This window comes from Rattus norvegicus, chromosome 9, assembly GCF_021556685.1.
Source record: "Rattus norvegicus strain SHRSP/BbbUtx chromosome 9, alternate assembly SHRSP_T2T, whole genome shotgun sequence".
Taxonomy (NCBI): Eukaryota; Metazoa; Chordata; class Mammalia; order Rodentia; family Muridae; genus Rattus; species Rattus norvegicus.
In genome coordinates, this window is record NC_141542.1 from 128,603,213 (window position 1) to 128,622,699 (window position 19,487).

A 19,487-nucleotide genomic window follows, 5' to 3' on the forward strand; every position below is an offset into this window, starting at 1 on the left:
TTCTCTACTCTCCTTTCATTTTGTCTCATTTATATCCTTCTATATCTACTTTTCCTTTCCATTTCTTTATTCCCCATGAGGACAGTGATGTATTAAGATAGAATCTCATATGTAGCTCAGGGTAGTCTTGAATTGAAAATCCTCTTACATCTACCTCTTGAAGGCTGAGTTATAGGTGTGTATGTCGTGCCTAAGTTTTTCAAGCAGAAATCCATGTATGTGGAACCCTGAGCAACAAATTAACTGTCTAATCTTTGGGAAATTGCTAAGGTGATGACAATATTGAGGAATATACTAAGAGAATACAGCCGTGCCTCCACTTCTGTTAGCTCCTGGAAGCACATTACTGTAGGGATATAGAATAATCCTAGGCATTAGTTCTAAAGCAGTCTATTTCACTTGAGACAATAAGAAGCACCAAAATGACCAAGAGGGACTAGAGCTTAAAGCCCATAAAGGCCCTCTCAAGCCAGACAAGGACACCAGGAGATGCTCTAAAAGATTCAATGATTCTTGGCCAGAGAGGAAAAGCTGTAAGAGAGGGTTCCAAGGTGCTTCCTTCTGCCTTCTCACAGTGTTTATTTATTTATTTATTCACAGTGTTTAGTATTTATTTAAACGCAGACACGTATTGGACAGGGTAGAGATGAGTATCTTTATGATTCACATGGCAGTCTTTCCAGACCAACCTCCATGTCCACCTCCTTGCCATTAAACAGAACATCAGAACATGGGATCTGCTGCTGACACTTTGAAGCAGTTCCAGAGAGATCCCTGTTATGTGACTATTAGTTTTCAAAATGTTTAATTCCAAGATACTCAGAAGTTGAAAGGTTCATAGGAAGAATACACAAGTGCCTTTGGCTGTGTTAGTGATGGGTAGGGAAAGAAAAGTCCTACAGGTTTCCCTTAAAGCTTTCCCTCCTGTGTTCTTTTACATCATGCGAAGCATGAACTGTGCTTGGTCTCTGAAGTCTTGCACCGCTTCTCTTTGGTAATGTTGTCTGATGAACAGGTAATGAATTCTGGTTCTTGATGTGCATGCAGAGATCATTTCCTAGTAATTCAATGTGTTTTTTTAGAATCAACATTTTATCGAGTATTGTAAAACATCTAAGCTGATTTACAGTGTAAGGAAGATGTGTCTGGGTTCTGTGCTATTTCTACAAAATTTTACATGCGTTGAGCATACAGTAACTCAACTATGTTGTTGTGGCTGCTCAGTATTGCTTCTTGACCATCTAACTCACAGGAAGCACATTATACTGTCATTTCATGAAATTTGCACTAGCAAACATTACATTAAAAAGTGTCATTTCTCAGGGCTGGAGAGATGGTTCGGTGGTTAAGAGCACTTACTGGTCTTCCAGAGGTTCTGAGTTCAAATCCCAGCAACCACATGGTGGCTCACAACCATGTGTAGTGAGATCTGATGCCCTCTTCTGGTGTGTCTGAAGATAGCTATTGTGTACTTAGATACATGACATGAATCTTTTTTTTTTTTAAAGTGTCATTTCTCTGGAGTATGCTCAGCAATTAATTTTGTATCAGCAAATTAGGAGAGCAGCTTTCAGATGCACACATTCACAGTTAACAGAGTCTGCTTTTGAAAACTGTTGTGAAGTGTGATGCATATTCTCCCATCTAGTCATCTTGATCTACTATAAATTTGTTCATTATTGGAAAATTAAATTTGAAGACATTAACTAAATTATGGATATAGTGATACTGGGAAATTGTATTAGGAATAAAAATACAAAACCCTTGCTAAAATAGGGAGAAGAATTTTTGTCTCCCCTCCTTAAGAAGGTTGGTGAAATTTATTTGAGATGAGAAAGGGCTCTATGGCCTATTTGAAGAAGAGGGTGTGTTAACTAGATGCTTTAATTAGCACCTAAACTACAGATCAGAATATTCCCGTTTGTGTAGGAGGACAGTCATGTAAAATGCATGTAGTTGAGCAATTTTGCACATCCTGTCCTCCAGCTAGAGTCCTGATCACCCTGGGAGCAGGCTACTGAAGTGTGCTTCAAGATTCACTCACCCAGAAACAATTTTTCTTTTAAAACTAAAAATCATGAAAACATTTTTAAATTTAATTTTTACTTTAAATCTTTTATTTTTAATGTATTTATTTAGAATATACAACTAATTATTTATGAAAACTATTATAAATTTTTCTAATAAAATAAGCATCACACATGAACATTTATTTAAAGGAAATTCACTGTACACAGTAAAGCACCTTTCTTGGACTTTTATCAACTCATTATATGAGATTGGTTCAGTAGAAGCCACCAGGGGGCACCCTCAGCACTGTCTTCCAGTTGTGTCCTACTTATGGTGTCCTGGACACTAGGTGACACTAGAAAATTGAAGTCTCTAGAAATGCTGCATCCTATTAGACTAGTTCAACAGGGAAAAACATAAACTTCAACAAAGGAAGTGACAGTGCGGATGAGTCGTTCAGTGGTGTGGAAGAAAAATAGAAATAGAGATCCTGGTAGAGACAAGAGACTGTGATTCTCATGACCACTACCTACCAACAGTCCCTTCTCCACATCCACAATCTGTAACTCCCCTATACCTATGTGCAGAGTGACGCCATGACATGTCACTGATACACCGGCTGCTGGTCTATGTCTTATGTGTGAAAATCTCCTTCAGTCATGAGGAAGAGTTTTCTTTAAAATATCTTCCTCAGAAGCAACAGAAATAACCAAGCCCCACAACTCCTATCGTCAATAACATGCCTGTTCTCCACTGGCAGCCACCATGGCCCTTCCTCCTTCCTGCCTGAGCCTGTGTGATATCAGAAGAATCAAACGCATAAGTCTTTTCTCAGAAGATGCGATTAAAGGTTGTGGTTGAAAGAATAAGAGACAAAGAATACGCTAGAGAAGCATCTATCACAAGTCCAGCACAGCAGTATGGGGGCTTTATTTTCTCTAGAATCTTGACTAAATGTCAACTCTGCATTCTAAAGGATAGGGACAAAGGAATAGACTTTTGGGCATTTGAGCAAACTATTTACTTAAGAAAGTATTTCTAGTCTTGAAGTCATGCTTCCCAGAAACATTCATTCTGCACATTCTCCACACCGTGCCTCCCTCCACCTCCCCTACCTAGACAGTGGCTAATGATCACATACACATTTTAAAGCTGTGCAGTTTCTTTCTACCTGTGACAGTCTGAATGAAAATGGCCCTCATAGGCTCTTAAGGAATGGCACTATTAGGAGGTGTGGCCTTTTTGGAGGAAGTTTGTAACTGTTGGGTGGGCTTTGAGATTTCAGATGCTCAAGCCAGGCCTAGTTGCTCCCTTTCTTTTCTCTTCTTGATGTCTGCAAATCCAGATGTAGAAGTCTCAGGTACCTCTCCAGCACCATGCCTGCCTGCATGCCACCGTGCTTCCCACCATGATGATAATGGACTAAACCTGTGAACTGTAAGCCAGCCCTAACTAAATGTATTCTTTTATAAGAGTTGCTATGGCCATGGTATCTCTTCACAACAGGAGAAACCCCAACTAAGACACTACCCATTTGAATTGGGGGACCTTCTTAGTTAGTTTTTCCTGGGATCCCAACTGAGGGCTTAGGAAAATTCTCAGGGCAGGTGGCCTCTTACCTTTTCCTGTATTTTATTTTTTGAGACAGAGTATCACTACGTACCTCAGCCTAGCCTCAAGCTTGCAGTCCTCCTGCCTCAGCCTCTTGATTGCTGTTATTGTAGGTATGCAGCATCGAACCAGAATAGACTCACAGACTCCACTCTGGAAACTTCAGTGTTTCTGAACAATCAGGAAATGGGTTGAGGTAGGGTAGATAGACCAGTCCTTGTTTGTATGGGTTTCCAATATTTAATGTCTCAGCTCAAAGATGTTAGTGGTAGGAAACTGAGACATAGCCAGTGCGGACACTCTGACAGACATGAGAACTGACAGCTTGATAGAGTTAGTGGTAGCTGGCTGACTGCCAGTCCCACCATTAGCCAGACCTCACATTGGAGCTGTGCAGGAGCCAACAACCTCAGAATTCCTGGTAACTTCCAAGCTGTCCTTGTGATAACACCCAGCTCATGATGGGCAGTTCAGGTCACATGGTAACTTGGTGTCCTATTGCCAAATGTTCAGTTTCTACTAAGACCTAATAGCAGGCCCAGAGCTGTTTTTCAAAGGGAAAACTGTTGTCTGCGGATGATGGTATAGCTTTGCTCCAAAATACCAAAGGTATCTTCTGTGATCCATCTACAGAGGCCACCCAGAGGTTCCAAACGGCAACTCTATCTACCACAAAAACCTCGAGTACCATAGAGTTTGCTGGATCATATGGTCCAAGTAGTAGGGCAGCCTGCACAGCAGCCTGGACCTGTTGAAGAGTCTTCTGTTCCAGGCCCCACAAAAGGCCAGTGGCTTTCCTAGTCACTTGGTAAGTGTGCCTGAGTAACACACCCAAGTGAGGAATGTGCTGTGTCCAGAATCAAAATAGACCCACTAAATGTGCTTCTCCTCCTATTGATGCCAGACAATGCAATCCTCTGCTACATATGTGTGGCTGGAGCCGTGGGTCCCTCCTTGTGTACTCTTTGGTTGGTGGTTTAGTGCCTGAGAACTCTGAGGTCTGGTTTGTCACTATTGTTGTTCTTCCTATGGGGTTACAAACCCCTTCAGCTCCTTCAGTCTTTTCTCTCACTCCTCCGTTGGGGTCCCCATGCTCAGTCCAATGGTTAGCTGCAGGCATCCTCATATGTATCAGTAGGGCTTTAGCAGAGCCTCTCAGAGACATCCATATCAGGCTCTTGTCAGCAAGTACTTCTTGGCAACAACAATAGTGACTGGATTTGACATCTTCATATGGGATGGATCCCCAGGTGGGGCAGTCTCTGGATGACCTTTCCTTCAGTCCCTGCTCCACTCTTTGTCCCTGTATTTCCTCCTGTGAGTATTGTGTTCCCCTTTTTAAGAAGGACTGAAGCATCCACATTTTGGTCTTCCTTCTTCTTGAACTTCATATGGTCTGTGACTGTGAATGCCAATTTCCAAGTATATCTATCCCAATTATACATTCTGGAACTGGGGATATGACCACAGGATGTGTTCAGGCACCTACTGGACCTACTTTGAGTCAGGCATCAGTCAAAACTCCATTCAACCCCTGTCCTCCATAAGCCCCTACTTTAACTGGAGGGCCACAGCATTTCTTGGGATCTGTTGGGATCAGAACCAGTATCTGATAGACCCTGGAAAGCCTGATTATTTCCTTTCCCCAGTGTACAGTTACCCTTGTAAAAGCCTACAGGTCTCTCTGGGGAAGAACTGGAAAGAGGCTAATAGCAAAATTTTTAGGTGTCTTATCAAGATCCTTCCTCTGGGGAACCTGGCCACCCCTTCATTCAAGGGGTTCTGGGTCTGCAAACTGACTCAAGTCTGGAAATTGATTCACTGGCCAAGATTGCCTTTTGCCAGGATCCAATGTAGCCTCTCTTTCATTTGTTTGAGAATTTGTCTGCTTATAGAGATAAAACTGATATGTAGTAGGCTTTTTATCTATTTTGGGCCTGACAACACCATGACTGATTAGCCAGTACCAAAGGTCCGAACGAGTCATGCCATTATAAATTTCACCTCTCCTGTGCTGATCACTACAGGCTATGTCATTATAAACGTTGTTTGTCTACTCTGTCTATTATAATAACTACGATCTCCTTGTCTCTGTTGATTCAATGCTGCCACCTCTCTCTTGGTACCTTAGGGCCAGGTGGCAGCATTGAATTTTTTTTTTTTTTTTCGGAGCTGGGGACCGAACCCAGGACCTTGCTCTTGCTAGGCAAGCGCTCTACCAGTAAGCCAAATCCCCAACCCCAGCAGCATTGAATTTAATTCATCTAATTGAGCAACATCTCCAACCCTAAGGTCTGGCACACAGAAAAGGGCAAGAACAACACTTTTCAAATGTGTGGTGCCCCTCTCACCAGTTTGCGACTCTTAGGATTCGTGAAGGCCATATCTTCTGGGCCTTCCCATTGTGGAGGATTAGGTTTTACCCAACCTATCTACTCTAGCATTGCAATTTCCCTGAGCCTTGTGACTTCATCTGGGTTCAGGTAAACTGCAGCTACTTCTCACCTGGTAGGTCTGAGACAAGCCTGGGAGAAAAGCAGGAAACAGAGGACAAACACTGTGGAGCACAGTTGTTAGCTGGGACATCTTCCTCAGTGGAACGGTGGAAAAACAAAACAAAAACCTTGTATGCACACATGGCTATATTACTAAATGTTACGGTTTGCCCTGAAGTTACTGTATTTTGATGCTAATTCCACTGCCCCAAGGACAGCTGCCTAGTCAAGGACTCAGAACTCAGGTGACTTCACCAGAAACACCTCTCCATTGAATCTGTAAAGTACAGGTGAGGGGCAGGTACAGGATAGAAGGAGGCCTGTCATTGGAGGAGAAGGAAGGATGGGCTGGAGAGAAGTTTGAAGGAAAAGGAGGAGAGGAGGAGAGAAAGAAGGAGAGAGAAGGCGAGAGGGAAGAAAAGCCATGGCAGGTGATGTTAAGATTCTGCTCTGTGTATTTACAGGTTGTTATCAATGTTCTTAAGGGATGGATGGTACCGGGCTTTGTATGTTTAAGAGGGCAATTATATCTTACCAATTGGGTCAAAGATTATTGTGTTGTGTCTTCTTTTATGTGAGGGTTTGAGTGTAGGAAAGCGTGCGGCTGGTATGTGTTTCCACCAAGATATCTAGCAGATATCTTGGGGCACTGAGGTGCCGGACCCAGCAGGGTAAGAGACACCAATACCTTTTTTATTTTTATATTTTTACAACAACAACTAAACATTCTATTAATAAACAAAACTGATAGAATGAATCTCTGTATGTATGTTGAAAGCGGATCTATTAGAATGTCTCACTAACAGTGGCTGTCTACCAATGGAAAGTTGAAGAATCCAGTGTGGTTCAGTCCATGTGGCTGGATGTCTGTCTGTCTTCAGTATATACCAGAGTTTCAAAGAAGTAGGCTTTTTAATGCCAGAAAAGCAAAGAAAGAAAGGAGAAAAGGCAAGAAAGAACTCGCTAGCCAGAGGTAAGGTAAGTAGACAAAGAGAATGAGCTACCATCTTCAGTGTTCTTTATATATGTAGGCTGCCACCAAAAGCTGTGGCCTAGAGTAAAGGTGGATCTTAACAACTGAAAAAAATCTAGATTTAAGAAGGGTTTTCACGTTTCAAAAGCTATAATTAAGAGTAACCCCCACAGTACCCAAACTCTTTCAGGTTTAGTTAAGTCCACATGTAGTCAGTTTGAATACAAGGAATAGCCATCATGTAAGACAAGACAGAAGAAATGAGAAAGATTTACCGCCTGTGGCAGGCAAGGAGAGGATAGGAGTCATTTCCAAAGCAATGATTTCCCTCAAGAAAGGAAGCACTGGGATTTCACTGAAGGAGTCTGGCTATGTTCACATAAAGGTTTCCCTACCCCTATACATGTCACGTTAGCCATCATTGGACTAAACGATGTGAAAATTCAATCTGCAGAGATTCATCCTATCAGGTCTGTTCATCTAGAGAACCTTTACTAAAACAGTTCTGTGTGTGAACGTGTGTTCACCTTTCCACTGAAGAGGATGTGCTGGCTAACAGTAGTGTTCCACAAGGTTTGTCTCCCAGGGTTCCAGTACCTACCAGTGAAAACTAGCTGTAGTTTACCTAAGCCCAGCACGAAGGATTCCACCCAAGCCAAATGAGAGTGTTTATTGGGGGCAATTCTCTAGTGGGCTCACTGATCCCAAGGATAGAGTTCACTAGTCCCAGAGAGGTCAGAAAAGTTGATATGGGGGAGTGAGGATAATGAGCATGGGTGGGGACAAAGAGAGAAAAAGCAAGCAAGGCAAGCAGGGAGAGAACAGGGAGGGGGGGTGAGAGGGAAAGTGGAGGGAAGAGAGAGAAGGATGGAAAGGGGTGGGGGAGGGAGAGAGGCAGAGAAACAGAAACACAAAGAGTACAAAATTTCTGGATTATTTAGGAAGAGCTTCTGGGGAAAGGAAAACTCAGTCCCTGCACTGGAAAGTTCAAGGTACAAGGTGGGGTATCCCAGACAGGCCCTGATATGGGTGGGGACTGAGGAGTGCTGGGAGAACCTGGAGGCCCAGACAGCTTTGGTGTGTTAAATATATGAAGGTCAGCTGATTGTAGGGTCTGAATCCCAACAGCCACAAAACAAAACTCTTGTTTCCTCAAATTTCTCTTTAATTGTTAATATCTTGGGCACCCTTCCACTTGTGGGACAGATTAAAAACTCCACTGCAAGTTGAGCATGGGGGTTATGCAAGCTGCATACCTTGATTCCAGGAGGAGGAAGGGTAAGAGCCTACTGAGTGTTGTGAGCTGAGTTCAGGTTGAAGTGAGGACCGGGTGAGCTCAGGGTCACTGCCCACGAAAGGGAGGAGCAAGCGGCTGGGCAGTGGTAGGTGGTGTGGTGGGTCCTTCCGGGGGCTGGGCGGGGAGACAGATGAGAACGCTATTGGAGGACAGGCACAAGTGCTACTGAAATGCAAATCCCTGTAGATCTGGAAAAGGTCTGGCTTCAGGCTTGATGCTTGGGCCGGCAACTGTGTACCTACACTGTACGTTCAGCCCCTCCTACCCTTACGGAGGTGCTCAAGTCACTCAAACTACTGGCCAATCGGAGTCTTCAATGGACCTGCCAATCAAAAGGGAAGGCGGGCTTTTCCGGGTGCCTAGGTGTAGGATTCGCTTAGTAGTTAAGCAGTCTTAACTGGTCCTGGCTGCTGTGCTCTCTGTCCTGCCGTTGGATTCTCTGAGGCATGTTCAGGCAAGCTCCAAAGTTGCGACATGGTGAGCACAGGGTCGGGGGGCCGGGCGGACGGGCAGGGGACTGAGCAGTGGGAGCTGGTGTGGTGGGTCTTTCCCGGGGCTGAGTTGGAATCCGCGGCTACCTGTGAGGTCTTAGCCACTCACTAGACCCAGCGGCAGTTTCTGAATAACTTCCTTGTAGGGGCTGCAACTGTGCAGAGCATTTGGCTTGTGTATGGAAAGATCCTTGGCGTTATCCCAAACTCAGAAGCCTAGTTTCTACAGTTCTGTTTTCAACATTTAACATTAAGGTGTAAGATCCATTTGGAGTTATTTTGTGGAGGTTGTGGAAGGCATCTCATGTGCTGGGTAGCAATCCAATATCAAGCTGTAATTGAAGGATTAAAAATTAATAATAAGCCGCCTAGCTACCCAAAAAGAAGAAGTAGGGTCTGTGAGAACATGAACTTTTCACCCCTCCCTTGCTGTACAATGGTTCCCGGAACATTCTTGCATGAAAAGTTTCCTGGAACAGCCACAATGACCCATAGCCTCCGGCCACAATGGTCCAATGGCCCTGTAAAATGTCACTACCCCTAATCACAATGTCACAAAGTCCTGGGTGTGTTGCCTAGTGTTACACATGACTAGTATATGACCTAACTGTATGGGCAGTTTATGGTTTTGGAATTCCCCTCCTCCCTCCCTCTTGATCCCCCTGGTTTGTGGTTTTTTTCCTTTATAAGCTCTGTGAAAATTCAGGTCGGGGTCGAACTCCTCTACTCCCTGTGTGGTGTATGAGTCTCGACCCCAGCATGCTGGCCTGAGCTCTCGTTTCATCTCGCTTACAATAAATCTTCCTCGTGTGGTTACAGCAGGTCGGTGTCTGTGTCCTACTGGGTGCGCGTCTTTCCCGAGACTTGAGTGGGGGGCTCCCTTCAGGGGTCTTTCATAATGTAAGAGTAGAATTGATGATGTAAAGGATTTGCTAAAGGTTAGGAGATAGCAAGGCACACTAAGTAGAATTTAGCTGAGAGAGGACTGCCTGCAAAACACCACACGTGTAAGTAGTAAGCTAACTAGGCCTGTTAGAGATTAGGATGCTAGGATACACAAGTTTGTTCACCAGGATTGTCCAGAAATATGGCACCAGACCCTGATTTGCAACCAGCCACTAGGCCCATCTCCATATCAAAGAGCAGGCCTCTAACAAGCTGATCAGTGGGGCATTACAGGATCACAATCAACAGTAAGGCCTGGTGTGCCATAAAGGTTTAGTTTTCTTCTTGAGAAAAGCATTGTTCGCCACATGGGCAAGATGACCCCTGGTGACTGTAAGACCCTCGCTCTAGTCTCAGAATGGGTCACCCCAGGTAACAGGAGAGACTGGTCTTGATGTAAAAGCAAGAGGTCGTTTAATAATAACGAAGCTCCGGGCCAACACGTGTCTCACCCAAGAGACAGAGGAGTTGAACACGAAACTCAAAAGTCAGAGGGTTATATAGAGAAAGCTAGGGGGTTTTGGCGTGGTTACATATAATTGGCTCATTCAAACATAGCAGTGAGAACAAAGCAGAAAGAGTATGTGTTAGAAGTCAGGGGCTTATCAGGGTCTGGAGGATGGCCCTGAGTGAGCTGGGGGGAGATGTCTTCCTGCCAGACATCCCATGAATCAGTCCCATTAACTCAGGCTGGTTCCTGCATTCCTTTTCCTTATCTTTATGGCTTGCCAGTCCTGCCTGGACAGTGTTTCCTGTGCTCCTTTATCTTTATGGCCTGCTAGTCCTGGCTGCAGGGCTTAGCCTTGGGTCTGTGGCCTTTTGGGGTTTATTCTTTTAATTTTGTATGTCTAAACCTAGAATTCGTATAATTCTCCTTTCAAATCTAGTTCCTTGTACTCGATCCAGCAGCGTCAGTTCAACAGTCTCTGCTGGGGGGAGTGAAGATGCAAAGCCAAGAGTTAGATTTGGGGGTACTGCTGGTTAATACAGCTGTCTCGAGTTTGTTTTTCATAATTTTTATGCCCCATAGTGCCATAGAAAGCAAAGCCACAAATTAACAAAGAATTCTCCAAAATATGTTCAGAATATCAGTTCTTATCCAGAGGCACCTCCCTGTTCCTTCCACCAAGGTTGATAGAACTTTCAGCCCCTCCAATCATTCCATGCCTCAGCAGGCTGATAAATTTGCCTACAGCCCCTGACCCACTTTGAGTGCCTGGGTACATACAAAGAATAGGGTCAGTTGTAAGGCACAAACAAAGTAGCCAAGTGTGGGGAGCCGACTTGCCTGAGACCCCAACATTGAGCTAATTAGGACAGACAAAGAACATAGGAAAGCTCACCTAAAGGACAAGCTCAGTGGAGAAAACCTAAGGTTCTAGCTAAAGTGCGGATACCAATCTGGGGGTCAGCATTGCTCAGTAACAAGGCTTGCCAGGAGCGCTGACAAAAATCTGGTGTTCCAACAGGTTTGCCAAGTGGAGGCTCCTAACCTTTTTTTTGGGAGCTAGCTCCATACAGACCTTTGCAAAAGAACCAGCTTCCTATAGACTCCTACAGACCCAGGGCTGTGACATTTTGCTGAGAGCCAGTTTCCTCCAGACCCACAGATAGTGACCTTCTACTAGGGCCCAACTTTCTACAGACCTAGGCCAACATCCCACAGGAGTGAGCCAACTATCCTGTTGCAGGATGGGACAACCAAGGAAGAAAAAACGTGTAAACAAAGTTCCCGAGGTCACTGTATTGGGTTTATCAAGATGACCAAGATACGAGGAACACATTACTCTGTCCCATCCAACAGGACAGTCAGTCAGGGTCCAGGGGGGTACCAAGAGGAGAATGGGGGACAAGAGACTTGAAGAACTCTAATACAAGCGTCTGATCAAGGTGACAATTTTATTCTTGCTCTGGTCATATACTATAGCAAGACTGGGGGAGGAGGAAATCTTCAGGGGGCTGGGAGACCTCGATGTATTAGCCTATGATGAAGTTGGCTCACACCTGCGGGATGTTGGCCTAGGTCTGTAGGAAGCTGACTCCCCCACAAAGGTCAGGAGCCTCCACTTGGCAAGGCGGTTTCTAAGCAAAGCTGACCACCAGATTTGTATCAGCCTTTCTGTAAGCTTTCCTAGAACACTGTTTTTTTGTTTTTTTGTTTTTTTTCCCACTGAGCTTGTCCATTTGATGAACTTTCATCTGTCCTTTGTCTGTCCTAATTAGCTCAATGTTGGGGTCTTAGGCAGGTTGGCTCCCTCAGCTGTATTTTTTTTTTTTTTAAACTTACTTTCTTGTCGTAGCCCACTGGCAAATATACTTGTCATTTTCCTAGAAGTGGTACCAAGAGCTCTCCACACCTGGGAGAGTAGAAGATTCTAATAAAATACAAATTTACCATACTAGGGCTCTGTCTGCCCCTAGGGTGTGGTGGAAGGGCAGAGCTGGGAAGGCCTGTGCTGAGTCATGCAATCTCTAATCCTCCAATAGAGGGGCTGCTACCATTCTCTGGGGAGCCTAGCAATCAGGAGGAGCACCAGTGGGAGGTAGCTTGCAGGTTCTTTCCATATTCTCTGATGTAGTTCATCAGAGAGCTGTGAGGGAGATTTTGCAGCCACCAGGAACAACAGGTTGGCTCAGCTATCAGAGTCCAATCTGACTGGACTGATGTGGACTGTGAACCAGACTGTGGTGCTGTTGGTACATGTGGTGTCCTGGGCAGAGGACCTTGGCCTCTGAGCCTCTCTGAGTGTGGATTCCCTGGGGAGGAGGCTCTGCATCTGGTTATAAGGTGTGTTGATTATAATATCACTGCCCAGTGTGCACACAAGCATTGCTCTTGGTGTGCAGAAGACAGATTTCAAAACTGAAAATCCGGTTTCTAGAAGTTCTGAAGATTGTATTGCAAATTTATTTTGTGTGATAAATTTTACAAATAGTTTTGAAACTGGGAGGGATGAGGTTATGAGAATCATCCTTTGGCAATACTTGGTTAAAATCCTTTTACCTTTCCACTATCAGCAGTCACAGTGAATGGAGTGATTCAGGGAAATTCAGTTCCAGAGTCCAAAAGGAGTTTCTGAGATGCAGAGGTTTCTCAGGTGTGCAGGGTGGGGTGTAGGTGGGTAGGGCAGATTCTACATCATTACTAAAATCCACATGGCATCATGTGCAAGCAGACATTAAATTATTCTTCAACCTTCGTTTGTGTGTGGGTTCAGGGGGGCTGGGTTTGTGTGAGATCACACAGGGGCATTGGGAGCCGCAGAGCCATAACCCTCCTTTCTTACCACCTTCACACAGAGAGTGTGGGGTCAGTAGTGGCCGGAGGGTCAGAAATTAGCAGTTTAGGGGTCAGTTTGAGTTATTTTTTGTTGGAGTTGGGAAGTCTGTGTTTTTTTTCCATTTGAATACACATGCAATCATAGGTAATATTGGTCAAGTTCACATTTTTCCTGGCTGAGTTTCCTTAGGTCTTTTGATTAAAACTTGACTATAATTTGGGGCTTATGTTCTTGCCTTTTTTTCTCTACATCTCATTTTTTCGCAAATGTGCTAAACTTTTGATCGCTGTAGCACTTTGTTAAGTACAGATGGAATCTACACTGTGCCAAAATGTGTACTATTTCTTTATAATCCTGTTGATGATTCTGAGGTTTTTTTCACATGGCAAATAGCTTTGAAATCAGCTGTCCTGTTATGTATTATTAGACGTTTTCTTTAGATTGTATTGAATTTTTGCTGCAAATTTAACATACCGAACATTGCTTTTTTAACATCACTGTAATGGTGTTGTTTACAGTTATATAAGTTGGTAAAAGATATTCTCCATAATAATTCATTTAGCAAGCTATATAGTACATGTGTGAAACTGAAACTGATGTGAAATAATGTCCAAAGCCATAGAAAGAGGACTTTAGTGTAGACTTTAGTGACACAGAATACATCCTTATTGTCACGTAGACAAGATCTTTGTAAGTATGACTTAATGGAGAAAACAAAAAGAGTGAAAATAAAGCATGGTCCAGAATTGGACAATAAATCTGGATGTGACACAGGATTGTGTCTTAGCACTAAAGTCTGATAGCAGTAGGTTGGGATTTTCCATAGATACCTACTAAAACTAGTTAAGACTATGTTTCTATAGTTGTTGTAAAATTGTGCATATTTAATATATGTATTCTGATACATGTGTACGTAATACCTACACCCAAGCAACCCCATTCAACAGAGTGTTGTATAGGAATCAAGGCTCGTGCCCAGACAGACCACACCTGGCCAGTACGGTTCCACGTGAGAGACTTTCATTGGTGCTGGGGATGGGGGATGCACAAAGGAGGGGAGGAGACAAAGGAGGAAAAGAGAAAGAAGGGGCGACGGTCAGGAGGGGTTGGCTTTTTATTTGGGTAGGGACATAACTTCTTGCAGGTGAGGGTAGGAGATGGGCTAGGAGGACACTGGAAATATATGACAACAGATGCACAGGTCCCTTTCACCTCTGGGTGACGTCACTGCTATCGCTGGGTTTGGAGACAACCTGCAACCATAAAGCCGATTCCTCATACCAACACTAAGTTCTCATAAAAATGACAGAATTGCCATGGATCCCAGCAGTCTTCTCAGTATAGTTTCCATGCACTTGAAATTAGTTTTAAATCGTTCCAGAATGCTCATGTTTCTTGCAGTTGTATTCATACTTGCCTAAATATGAAAATAACATCAATGCTCATTTGTTGAGGACCAGCTAGGTGCCTCTAGGCGACCAAGGGTGCCTTGGGTTAAAGAAGTGGATAAAGGATTATGCACTTGTAAAGACTCTCACAGTCAGTGCTTTATTGTCATAAAACAGCATGTAATTATAGCTTAAGCATTATCAACCCATTTCTTTCTCCCATATAATTTTAACCTTTAATGCACTCTTATTATCAGATGGATATGGGAGCTTGAACCATGTTGTCAACATTGTAGGTAGCACTCGAAAATGAAGGGTGACCAAGTCAACTCAGTCAGTCAACAGGGTCTCAAGGGAGGGAGTGAGGATTGAAAGGAAAAAGAAAATAAGACAATATATAGCATGATTCTAGTGAGTGCTGAGGCTGAAGTGGGTTTATTTTTTCCAGTCTGCTTTTCTACCATTTTTAGTACAAGCAAATAATAAGGTCAATTCTAGGTCAAGGAACAAACAAGGCACAAAGACCTGTGATCATTGTTTCTAAGGGCTCATCAGTTTGACAAGAGAAAAGGACTGGTTCTAGCCCAAATGTAAATATTCTTACCTGAACCTACTGCCTAAGTCCTAGTCCATGGTCAAATTCCTCCCAAATTCCTATAGAAGGGCAGAAAGCAGAGAATCTAGCTGAAACAATCTCCTTCAAAGAGTTTTTTTTCCTAATGTTTATTTAGAACATTATGTGGAGAAGAGAAGTGAAATATCAAGCTTTCTGTAGCAAGAGTTGTTGTAGATGAGAAGCAAATGTGTTATTATAGTATGCTGTAAAAATGCAGAAAGTGGCTTTATTTGGATGGCATGAGAGCCCTCTGCCAATGAGTCATACTGCATGAAGAAGTACAATGGAGGTTAAGAAACAGATTGACGGGGACTGGAGAGATGGCTCAGTGGTTAAGAGCACCGACTGCTCTTCCTGAGGTCCTGAGTTCAAATCCCAGCAACCACATGGTGGCTCACAACCATCTGTAATGAGATCTGATGCCCTCTTCTGGTGTGTCTAAAGGCACAGTGTACTCATACAATAAAATAAAATCTTAAAAAATAAATTTAAAAAAATTAAAAAAAAAAAAAAAAGAAACAGATTGACAGGGTTGGGGATTTAGCTCAATGGTAGAGCGCTTGCCTAGGAAGCGCAAGGCCCTGGGTTCGGTCGCCAGCTCCGAAAAAATGAAAAGAAAAAAAAAAAAGAATAGAAAAAAAGAACCAGATTGACTGTTTTGTTTGAGTTTAAAAACTAACAATAAATTAGAGTTGAACAAACATGTAAAAGTCTTAGATAACTGACTCGGCTCTTTGTTTTCTCTGCCTTTAGTAACTTATCTTAGATGGTAATACTTTCATTTTTGCTTTGGAGAAAGCGTTTAAACATTTAATATTTTTATACATTGGTTTATTTAGGCTTAATGCATAATATAGTTAATGTAGCGATTTTGTACAACACCTCATTTATTTCTATTTGAATAGTTATTCAAACATTAGTTTTTCTTAAAAACAATTATGAGTATTCCTTTGGAATGAAATGAAAAGCATTGTAATTCCACATTCCTAACTAGTGAAATCTAACACAAGAAAGTAACTCCTTTTGTTTCCTGCGTAATATATATTTCACATTGCTGAGAACAAAACTTCTGATTTCACATACAGAATGGGCCCAAGATGAGCTTGTCATGAATTCCTGTGTTGCTGAGTATTTGATCGAATTGTGAACCCAGAGACTGTCCAATTTACTGGCGGGGGCGGGGGGTGGGGTGGGGAGCTGTTTCTAACTGGTATGGCTCAGCCCTTAGTACACACCTTTGCTCTCAAATGATGAAGGTAAACATAGTTTTAGAAGGAAGCACTCATGTTCGTAAATAATGTATAATTGAGTGACTGAAAAAATGATGAATCAGGGAAAGATCTGACAGAATAGGATATACCCAACTCTCAAGAGAAGAGGGAAAAGAGGCAATATAAGAGGAAGCAGTGAAAGAATAAAAAATTCAGCTAATATGTCAGAAGTTTAAAAATGCTATCTCACCCCTAAGAAGCCTTAAATACCTCAAATTCCAGACCCTGCCTTCTATCTGTAAGTAGGTAAAAGGTCACATTTCTTGAGCCTGCTCTCCCAAGAACTAGTAAAAGGACTTAAGATAAGGCCCTTAGGGCTGGAGAGATGGCTCAGTGGTTAAGAGCACCGACTGCTCTTCCAGAGGTCCTGAGTTCAAATCCCAGCAACCACATGGTAGCTCACAACCATCTGTAATGGGATCCGTGATGCCCTCTTCTGGTATGTCTGAAGACAGCTACAGTGTACTCATATACAAAATAAATAAATAAATACATTTTTAAAAAAAGGAGAAAAAAAGATAAGGCCCTTAGATATGCGGTTCCCGAACTAGTAAAGATAGTAGAAAGCTTCTCCCAGCAGCTAACTGTCTGCAAAGTTAAATTAGAATCTTAACAGAACAACCTTGAGAAGCAGGAAGCTTCTCCTAGGAACTAAAGGGAACACAAAGTTAAGCAATCTTGAGAGGCAGGAAGCTTCCTGTGATTTTCCAGTGACACCACCCCTGCTGCCTTGGGCTGTGGTTTCTCCCTTTAAATACCCTTTCTTCCAGCCTATCTGGGTCGAACTCCTATGCCCCTGTGTAGGATATGAGTCTAGAGCCCAGTGCACTGGTTCCTATCAATAAACCTCATGTTTATTACAGCAAGGACCGTCTCTCGTGAGTTCTTGGGGGTGAGTCATCCCGAAACTTGAGTGAAACTCTCCCCGCTCTGGGGGTCTTTCAGCAGCACAGAGGGTAAGAGGAGGAGGCAGTTTTACCTGGAGAATTTTACAGAGACAGGCAGGCTAAAGACAGAAAAAGAGAAAATGAGCAAGAGAATGAGAAGAGAGCAGTTGACTAGAGTTCATTTGAGACCAAGCACAGCAATTCAGTCAGAAGTGAAAGACACAATTTGAAGTGGTTAGCATGAAGAGTTTGAGCTAGAAGAGCAGAGTTGACCAGCCAGAGTTCAGAAAGAACAAGAAAGGGTGATTTTGGTTGGGGATTTAGCTCAGTGGTAGAGCGCTTGCCTAGCAAGCACAAGGTCCTGGGTTCGGTCCCCAGCTCCGAAAAAAAGAAAAGAAAAAAAAAAAAAAAGAAAAAAGAAAGGGTGATTTTATTCAACAGTTAAGTCTCAGATGCCCAAAACACTCAAGTGCCCGACCCTCCTGAGCCCACTCAGTGTTTGCCCCCTGCTGAGCCTTGCTGATGCAGGTTGAAGCTTTAGTTCCTAACAAAGGAACATCTTGATCTTTCAGTTTGGCACCTGGGCTGAATTCAGTTCCTGAATTTTGTTCCTGTTTTTCACCTGAGGGCATAACCTATTTTTCCACTTTGCTTCCTGGATTTCTCCACCCAGTGAACTTGGGGTGTATATTCTGTGAACCTCAGTAAAGCTTTGGCATTTTCTTTGCACAAATGACCCCAGTCTGTGTCTTTTGTTAAATCCCCCAGGCCTACGCCCTGTCATTCTAGACCTAGATAAGATTGTACAGAATCTATAAGCTTCCTTGACTAGGCCTAGATTATCAGAAGCAGGAAGTAACCCTTCAAGGTATTTTTACACTTCTATGTCATAGTAACTGTCTACAAAAATAGAAAGAGAACTGTATGTATCACAATCATGCTGCCCCTAACTTTACGATTTTGCTCTTCTTTGTTCGCTATAGCTTCCCTTCTTTGCATTTTCATTAAAGCAATATTGAATTAAGTTTTTAAATGAGGGTAGATTCTCATATAATATATCCTGACCACTGTTTCCCCACCCTACACTCCCAACTACCCCCCACTTCTATCCTTTCCCCAAGATCCACCCCCCCACCCACCCATTTCCTCTTCAAAACGGAGCAGACCTAACAGACAAAACAAGATAGAAAAAGACAAGGTGAAAGTCTTCATAGTGGACAAGGCAACCTGATAGGAAAAATCTCAAGATCAAGCCAAAGAATCAGAGTTACACCTGCTTCCACTGTTACAGTCCCTCAAAGACACCAAGCTAACAGCCATAACGTATCAGCAGAGGACCTGGCATAGACCCATGCTGTCTCTATGCTTGCCATTTAAGTTTCTGTAAGATTCCTAGAAATCCAGTCAGTGTTAGTCATGGGTTTCCTCTCATGTCAAGGGCCTCAAGTTAAACCAAACATTGGTTGGCCACTCAAACCAATTTGTTACCATCATGCCCCAGCACATCTTAGGAAGGATCAATTGTAGGTGTGTGTGTGGGTGTTGGGCGCAGAGGGGGTGTTTCCAGGTTTCTCTTTCTTCTTTTTAGCCTGTAGAGTACCTTCTCTCCTCAAAGAGAATAGAACACCGGGGTGAAGGCTCCGAGCCTGTACTAGCTTGACCTCTGCATTCAGTGAACTGTGTGGAATTTGTCCTTAATGATCAGTCCCTGCTGTCAGTTATCTGAGAGCAAAGTTTGTCCTTGCATCAGCAAGGATTGTTGAAGGAGCTCAAGGGACCGCCTTGGCCAAGAGCTCAACCAAATGTAACTTATTAGCAACATCGAAGCCCTGTCTGGTTTCAAAGGATGGTCAGTTCAGACTCCATATCCTCCATTACTAGGAGTTTTCATTAGGGTCACCCTGGTCATCCAGGAAGTTGTCATTGTACTGGATTTCTATACTAATTCCAAATAACCCCTAATTCCAGCTGTTTCTACCTGCATTGTACTTTCCCCTGCATCCCCCTCAACTGATCCTCCCTACTCCTGTTCCCATCAAACTCTGGTCTACTCACAGAAATTATTCTATTTCCCCTGTAGAAAGAGATCTGTGCTTCCTCCCTAGAGTCCACCTCTTTAACTAGCCTCCCTGGGTTTATTACTATTTACCTAATAGGTAATATCCACTTGTAAGTAAATGCATGCCATGTTTGTCATTCTGGGTGTGATTTCTTTAGTTGCA

General features: G+C 43.2%; 1 protein-coding gene across 5 annotated transcripts in view; it reads left to right on the forward strand.

Annotated features, from left to right (window-relative positions):
• The window catches only part of Znf431l1 (Zinc finger protein 431 like 1), a 30,898-nt gene that overhangs the window by 2,154 nt on the left and 9,257 nt on the right, over positions 1-19,487 (forward strand). For 3 of the 5 annotated variants that reach the window (XM_087569068.1, XM_087569066.1, XM_087569069.1), the window contains exon 1: positions 8,776-8,863. The exons of the other annotated variants lie outside the window; for them this stretch is intronic. The gene's annotated coding sequence lies outside the window, so the exon portion shown is untranslated. Of the gene's footprint in view, positions 1-8,775; positions 8,864-19,487 lie in introns of those variants that run through there. 5 annotated transcript variants of the gene reach the window in all.